Source organism: Ostrinia nubilalis, chromosome 1 (assembly GCF_963855985.1).
Source record: "Ostrinia nubilalis chromosome 1, ilOstNubi1.1, whole genome shotgun sequence".
Classification (NCBI taxonomy): Eukaryota; Metazoa; Arthropoda; class Insecta; order Lepidoptera; family Crambidae; genus Ostrinia; species Ostrinia nubilalis.
The window spans coordinates 17,102,695-17,111,547 of NC_087088.1; the positions used below are offsets into that span (position 1 = coordinate 17,102,695).

At 35.3% G+C, this 8,853-nt stretch overlaps 1 long non-coding RNA gene across 2 annotated transcripts; it reads left to right on the forward strand.

The window, feature by feature from the left end:
* The first annotated feature begins 1,203 nt into the window (after window positions 1-1,203).
* Window positions 1,204-4,278, forward strand: LOC135074267 (uncharacterized). Of its 2 annotated transcripts, XR_010257797.1 has the most exons (4): window positions 1,204-1,422; window positions 1,693-1,879; window positions 2,801-2,866; window positions 3,119-4,278. It is a non-coding gene; the product is annotated as an uncharacterized LOC135074267 (long non-coding RNA). The 2 variants fall into 2 exon arrangements; XR_010257794.1 differs by lacking the exon at window positions 3,119-4,278 and having other exon boundaries at window positions 2,801-2,952.
* The last annotated feature ends 4,575 nt before the right edge of the window (window positions 4,279-8,853 follow it).

The window sequence follows — 8,853 nt, forward strand, 5'->3', positions numbered from 1 at the left end:
GTGTGTAAAACACACAATAAGTTTCCAACCCCAAACTCAGCTAAAAGGAAAAAAATTGGTGCTAGGAGAGCATGTGAGGAATGTAGAAGAGCTGAGAACTAATGGCAATAGTTATTTATTGAGCCACCATCATTCGTCAAACATCGGTGACCTCGACACCCTATAAAACAAGTTTAAACGTAAGTAATCTCCTAACCTAAAAATATGACTAAAGATTTAGAGAAAGTTATAAAACTAATATTCATTGCATTTATTACAGATTGCTACATGCTAGGGTTGTCACAGGAGTAAAGCTGCGTTTATAACCAGAGCGGCAAGTGCAAACATGTTGCTGCTTTAATATGTTACAATAACAACAAAGTTAGTAATTTAAAAACGAGCATCGAACAACAATGGGGAGAACCCATTATTCGTCAATTTGTAGCTTGTAAATATTCCAAAGGGAGCTATTTTCAAGATATGTTTGGATCAGTATTTAAGACTGACTGTTGTGAACCACAATCTATATTACGTCAAATATCTCCAATTTATGCTAACTTCTTATGTTTGGATGTGTTGCATTAATGATACTGATAAGAAAGTGTTAATTTAATATTATAATGATAATAATATAAGTGCAAAACTTTATAAAATAAAAAACAGTTATGTTTTTCAAAAGTTGAATTTTATTTACCTTTTACAACAGTAGGTATTACTTACTCTTGGAAAAGATTGGAGGCTGTAAATTAACTAAAACACAACATACATGTACAATATCATCAATACAATTGAATAAATTAACACAATCACATTAAAATCAAAACAACATTGACAATGACAAGAATGACAGGTCAATTAATGATATTAAAAGGTTTAAAATTGCGCTCAATGGCTTCCTCACTGAAAAGGTATACTATGACATTAGAACATTCTTTGATGACAAGATGTAAAAATAACTGTATACATTGTTTTTTTTTTTTTTTTTTCTGTAAGTAATTTGTATAATATTCAAACTGACAATTTTGTATTCATATACCATAAAGGTGAATCATGGCTGTACCTAAGAATATTTTGTATGTGACATCCTGTAATACCCATGTTTATGAATGAATAAATGATTATGATTATGATTATAAGACAAGTTTGTTTGCTTCCCTTGCCCATAATGTTACACATTTGTGCCGCGACGAGCGCAGCGATCGTTTTCTTTACCCCTTCCACCTTGGACGAATAAACCACTGGACGCGTAACGAGTGACGTTTTCGTCTTTACCCCGCTAGCACTTACCAAGGCTAAATTAGCCATGGTAAATGTTGTCAGGTTGTCACTTTGTCAGTATGACGCGAGCTCTCGAAGAGTAAAAATATCACGAAAAATGGGTAAATGCGCCGTACTTTATTGCAAAAATTATTCCGGTCACACAAGAAATGTTTCTTATCACGCGTAAGTACATTTTAAATCTATTATAGTAGCTATTTTTTCGTAAAATAAATAAAATTTGATATGTAAACAAAATATGATTACGTCATTTTAAAAAGTACTCATTGTACATGTAAATGCTTAAAACATATAGCATATTTAATTTGGTTGGATTATAGGTTTCATTCATTCATTCACATCTCATTTTTTATGACGTAAAGGGCTTGAAAAATGTCGATAAGTTTATCGATATACCAAACAAACTGAAACTGAAATTATTCAAATTAATTTAAGATTTCCAGTGGATCCAAATAGAAGGAGAAAGTGGATAGAGGCAGTCAGAAGACAAAATACGTGGATTCCAACTAAAAACCACTGCATTTGTAGCATTCATTTTGCGGAAGAATGCTACAATGCCAATTCTACGAAACAGAGAAAACTGCACAAAGATTCTTCACCTACATTGAATTTGCCTAAATTTGTAAGTACAATCATCATCAAATTTTATTAGATATTTTATCTTAAAAGTCAACTAATTCACCAAAATATCAGTAGACACAAAACATTTATGGTTCAAATTGTGTAACTGGTAGGGCTCAAAAGATAAGGAGACATATAAAGTGCCCTAAAGGGCTACCTTTTTTAGGGTTCCGTAGTCCTGACAAGGAACCCTTATAGTTTTGCTATGTCTGTCTGTCCGAGGTTTTGCTTGGAAACTATTGGCACTAGAGAGCTGTAATTTTGTGGAGGTATGTATATTAATCACGCCGATAAAACAGTAAGATAAAATTTTGAAAAAAAAAAAATAAATTACGGTAGCTAGTTGCTTTACATCTAGGGGTAGGTACATGTAAAGTGGGGGTGATTTTTTTTATCTTCTACCTCATCGTGTGGGATATCGTTGGACAGGTCTTTTAAAATTGCTTAGGGGTTTCTAAGGCAATTTTTCCATTTAGAGATCTGTTTGCAAATTATTAAAGTTTAAAGTGCCAATTTTTTTCGAGTCCCCTCTAAAAACTAAACCGTTAGCTTGAAAAATCTGGGAAAATTCATAATAATAATTTATTTTATGAACTTTCAAGGAAAACTATAACGGTTAAGATACATCAGTTAGTTTAGGAGTAATAGTCATTTGACTCATGTATTATACTTAACTAATAAAAATTCCTTAGAAGAAAATACAAAAAGTTACTTTAGATGAAGTAATTGCTTGCTTCTAAAATATATTGTGTTAACGACGGACAACAACTACGGAATCCTACATTACGCGTGCCTCCCGCCCGACACGCACTTGGTCGGTTTTTTTTAAATTATCTTTGACATTCATAAGTGCCAAAACACTGGTCAAATTTGAATAAAATATTTATGATTTTGATAGATTTTTTTGTTTTGATAACTTTAGTCACATGAAACAAAAGATGATGAGATCGACATAGATGGAACATACAAAACAAGCACACCAGTAAATGTAAGTAATAATTACACCTTTTTTGAAATATGTTGTACATCAAAATACTGGTCAAATTTGAATAAAATATTTTTGATGTTGATTGATTTTTTGCCTTTATTTTAGTCACATGAAACAAAAGATGATGAGATCCACACAGAAGGAACATACAATTTAAACTTTTCATTGCATCTAAATATTAATAATATCATCACAAAAATACGCCAAATGACTACGATTACATATTATTATTATTTTTTATTTTATTAACAGGTTTTATTTTCGGTATGCAATACCGAGAGAACCTTTTAGATCTGTGTCATCCCTCACGTTTAGTGAAATACCGGGGTGGTTGGAACTTGATTTGGTCCATCCTGTCATCAACTGTTTTTCAATGGGACGACTTCTGAACATCAGAGAGATCTTGACTGTCAAGATACGTGAATTAGGCCACTGAACTTTTCAAAACAAAACCAACACAGGTGAAATATCTGAGCATCTCCCTTGACAAAAAATTGAACTGGGCGAGTCATATCGACAACATGCATAGTGCCTAGCAAACATAGCGGCCACGGGTTGTATGAGAACCACTCTATCGGCATCACTTGACTTCTTTCTGAATCTCAGACATTTAGACCTCATTATTCAGGAGGAAGCACAAGCACCCACTCTAAGACTTAAAGGAAACGATCTATGAAAGCAAAACAAGGAGACAGGATATTCCGCGATTCTGCACAAAACCCTAAAAGAAATACCCCTCATCAACAGGATAGGTACCCTGTGTACACATCTTCGATCAAAGATAATATCCAGCTTACAGCGGAAATGCGAAATTGCTCTGGAATCAATGAAGTTAGGATATACCGACGTCTTCAAAACCGAAATAAGTACTTGACTTCTTTCTGAATCTCAGACATTTAGACCTCATTATTCAGGAGGAAGCACAAGCACCCACTCTAAGACTTACAGGAAACGATCTATGAAAGCAAAACAAGGAGACAGGATATTCCGCGATTCTGCACTAAACCCTAAAAGAAATACCCCTCATCAACAGGATAGGTACCCTGTGTACACATCTTCGACCAAAGATAATATCCAGCTTACAGCGGAAACGCGAAATTGCTCTGGAATCAATGAAGTTAGGATATACCGACGTCTTCAAAACCGAAATAAGTACTGGGAGGTCTTCTCGAATGACCTAAACATAAGAATATCAACAACATTAGATAAGAATTAAATAATATCAGATAGTGCATCCGTACTGCAAGCGCTACAAAGCAATACATTGTCATAATGTTATCAAATTGTGTTTCATGAAATGTATAGAAATAGGCTATTGATGAAACTTTTGTCCGTGACGTGAGACAGATTATAACAATTATGTTGAGACCAAAAGCTAGTTAGCAGTCGATCGTAACAGAATATTACTTGTTTATTGCTTCACGAATTTGATAATGATAACACAGCAAAAAAATATTTCACCTAGTTACCTACCTATATGAATAATTTGTAATATTATTTGTACCTATGATTTACCAATGGCACTATAATAAACACGATACAATAATTAATTATAGTCTTTTAATTAAAGAAACTTTCAATAATAAATCAATCCATAATTCATTTATCTCGTTAGGTTCATTCATTCATTCATTTACATAACTATCGATAAAAATTTACGATCTTTTCCCAGCACTAAATGTCATTATTTGACAATTGTCAAACCTCTCCCCCCGCAAAAAGTGGTTGATCGTGTTTCCTTAGAAATCTTGTAGGTTTCGTGTCCAGTGGTTTATTCGTCCAAGCCTTCCACCCACTTCGCACGTTCCCAATAATAGTGCATATGCTACACAAAGATAGTATATTTTTTCTTGTGAATGATACAATGTAACCTTTAGTGATCAAATAAATAAAAACATATATATCTATGACCAAATCATTATGTTCTAAATAGTACTGGCTGTAGGCTGTATTTTTTTAAAGTAAGTATTATTGTATATTTCATAGTAGGTACAGATACTAGATAGGTATTTCAGTTGCATGAAAAAAGCATCAACTTTGCAAAACAAACAAAAAGAGAGTTGAAATTACGCAGTATACGGTGCACTTGAGCTTTCACAAACGCACTGCTACGAGCTACGAGCCTCGTAGTCCGTAGACCGTAGCACGCAGTCGAGTGTGCGTAGCTACAAAGGCATTGCTACGGTTGCAGCTACGAAAGCTACGGCCATATTGGATGGTGGTGTGTTGTATGCTAGGTAGGTATGATTTTTTACGTAAGGTAATAAAATAGGTATGATTGATAAGATAAGATAAGATTGTTCGAATATTACTTTTGTTTTGTGATTTTAGTAGAACTCAGTTCGATTAAAAGTTGCGTTTTTTGGGTGATTTCTTCTCAGTCGGCACACTCTTGCCAGAGTGGTCGTGGTCATCATTGTGAATCACGATGAGTGATGTTCCTCGCAATACGGCGCCATTCCTCGCGGACTGCAGCTTTCCGGGCACTTTCGTTAATCGAGCACTTAGTTGCGGCCTTGATCTGGTCCGTCCATCTCATTGGTGATCTACCACTTGGTCTGATGCCCTCAACCATTCCCTGCACTACAAGACACTCTATGGAGTCATGTCATTACTGCGGCAAGATATATCTTGGCTGAATTTGGGTGATTTGAGCGCCCTTATGTATATGTACAAAGGTCAGTAGCTACTTTTTGGGTTAATTAATCGTCTAAACGCCGCACTCTGCGTTCCCGTTTCCTATTCAGAGGTAGGCTGTACAAACTGACCCGTAGAGTACGCTGCAAACATGACCAGTCCTATACCAACAAACCCTCTCTGGGATAAGTTTGTAATGCATATAGGGTAATTGAGACACGGATATGCACGTTGCTTGACGTATTTAGACGTATATTTAATAGACCACTGAGGCCCGATTCGACCAAACTTTTATCCGAGAATAACTCCTGGTATAACTGTGACATTGACAGTTTCAGTATGGGAAATATGTCAAAATGTCGAATAACTGACGATTTATTCTGAGATTAACATTTACTCTTGTTTGGTCACCCTGAATCTCTTGGAAAAGAAAATCATGTTATATTCAAATAAGCAGCGCCAAATTTTTCTCACCATTTTAATTTTTCCCATCCTTTTGTAAATATCAGCAACCCCAACGTTGACAACACTTGTGTTATGGAGGTGCTTAGAAAACCAAGAGGGCAGAAATGTTCACTCTGCCAGGGATAAAATTTGACTCTTAATAACACCAAACCATGAATGTCTATTGGACTTGATACTGGAGCCTGATCTCCCATGTATATGGAAACTACATAATAAATAATTAGAAAGAAAGAAAGAAATATATATTGCATTTCCTAAAAAAAACTTTTAGTCCGTCAAGGATATCATCAAAAAATATTGGACACATATATTTTTGTTTGTCAATCAAACAAGTAATCACGAAGTTTTGATGGGTTGACGTTCAACGGACGTCACAAAGTGCTACATTTTTAAGCACGCCTTGACGTCACGGGCTTCCTTTGAACTTTGGCGAGCTTTATCTCTTTCAATTTTCATTGTTTGAAAAAGTGAAAAATACGTGTCAAGGATTTTTTGATAAGGTGACCGACGGACTAATTTAAACTCTTGCTTTTTTACCCAGGAAATAACCCTCCCATTTGGGGTTTACATAAATAATATTATTACTTGAATGCTTAAGTGTTAACTATTTAACCTAATTAACCACTAGATGTCCTCTTTATATTAAACACCCAGATCTCCAAAGTTGTTTGGTTTTCCCTCTGCGCTCGGACAACCCTATGTATTTACATATCATTAATGTAGAAAATATGGGCACATAAACCTTAACGTGTTAATGCGAAACCTAACTCGCTAATGGATCTTTGGTCCCTTGGGTTTACGTTACATTTTACTTTTTAGGCAGGATACAGAAAGGGTAGACATTATAATAAGTACCCCTAGTGTTTAAGAGTATTCCGAATTGCCAACCCTACCTTACTCAGTAAAACCACAGAATAATACTTATTATTATTCTGTGGTTTTACTGAGTAAGGTACAGACGTTTTACTTCGCGAAGATATTTAAAAAAATGTATGCTCAATATAATTAACAATATGGTGTAATTTAGCCTGTCTCAAGAGTGCGTGTTTTGTTTTCGATGTAAACTCGTGGAGATGAACAGGCCTGGTAAAACGCTATAGGTACCTATAGGTTGTTGAAAGTTGATCTCGATAAGATACTTACGCCCGTATTCACAAACGATACTTGCTTAAGTGAAGCAGCAAATCAAACGCACAGCGTTGAATAGAGCTCTGTGATTGGTTCGTGTGTGTACCCTGTGCGTCCACGCACACTGACCTCTTACTCGTAGTAATGTTTCTGAATACAAGCGTTAATCCTGGGTTCAATTCATATATCAGTGTTAGATTTTGAAATATTACTTTCATTATAAAAAGAAATAAGATTCTGCGCTCGTTTGCTTCGTTTGGTCCGCGTCAACCGCCTTATAAAATCTGGCCTTAATTAATCGTTAATTATTTAAGAAGTTCTTAAGATCTTACATTATAAAGAAACGTTTTAGTCACGCTTCTATCTACCTTGCCTTAAGAACCATATTCAACTGAGATTTAACATACTAAACATAGAGGAAGGTTTATTTATTAAACAGGATATATCTATATTTATAAAAGTGAAAGGTCACTGATTGACTGAAATCACGAAATCTCAGAAACTACAAGTACTAGGAGTCTCAAATTTTGCATGGGGGTTTCTTTAAGAACGTACTTACGTGCTCACTAAGAACGGATTTTACGAAACTCCACCCCTAAGGGGGTAAAACGATATCCACGCGTACAAATTCCCGGGCGGCCGCTAGTTTTTAAATAATAGTTATAATAGTATAAGATCCCGCTATACAACGACCTTCATCGAGATGCTTATTTGATGAAACATATTTTATATTCTATTTAACATGTCAATAATTATATTGCTTAAGGGTTGCCTAATAAATTTCAGTCCAGAATATGATTAATTAATCATTAAAAAAAGATTTTTTTTTAAATATTTCATCGGTTTGACTATTAAACAAACTCTATACCAATCGAAAGTATGAAGCCCATAGAATATGCAAACGTTAGGTTGCCTATTCTTTTCCAGTCATAACTCTCGGGTTGCCAGGTATAAACAGGTAAATTGATAGAGCATTTTGCATCGGTGTGATAATTTAATCAAATTTAAATGAAAATAAAGATTATTTCATTATGAACACGGTGGTATAGGGTTGCCTGCGAAAAATCAGTCCTGAATGACGGTTGTCGAATTTTGTAAAGTGAAATTAAAACTGAAAGGTGACATTTTTCGAGTAGTTGGCAACATTTGGGAAAGACGAGTTGTATGAGGCGTTTGTGTGTCTTGTCAAGAGGTGTCGCTTGGGTGAAGAAATTTCTCCAGTGTTGCCATGCCTTGGGAGATTTGGTCCAAAAATGTCGAAAGTGGAAATAACGACTTCCGGGCAAAAATTTGGATGACGCCTCCTGCAAAAGGGTCGTACAAATGACATTTGACCATTTTCATCTCGATCACCTGGCAACACTGGCAGCTACGGGGAAAAGTATTTTTTTTCGACATGGGTCTCTTTAAAGTTAAGGACGGACAGAAGGAGATATGGCAGAAAAAATCCAAAAATGGGGTTTGGTCGGTTATACGACCCAGATTATGGGACAAATCCGAAATTTCAGAAACACAAGATGGCGACCGAGTGAGCGGTCATTTTGTAAAAAGTTTCAGATTTCTGATTTTTCAAATGCATTTTTTGGGCAGTTGGCAACATTTGGGAAAGTCGAGTTGTATAGAGCGATTACGTAGTTGGCTGAGGAGTATCGTTTGGAAAAACAAAATTTTCCAGTGTTGCCATTCTTAGAAAGATTTGGTCAAAACATGTAAAAAATGGAAATAACGACTTTTGGTCCAAAATTTGTATGACGCCT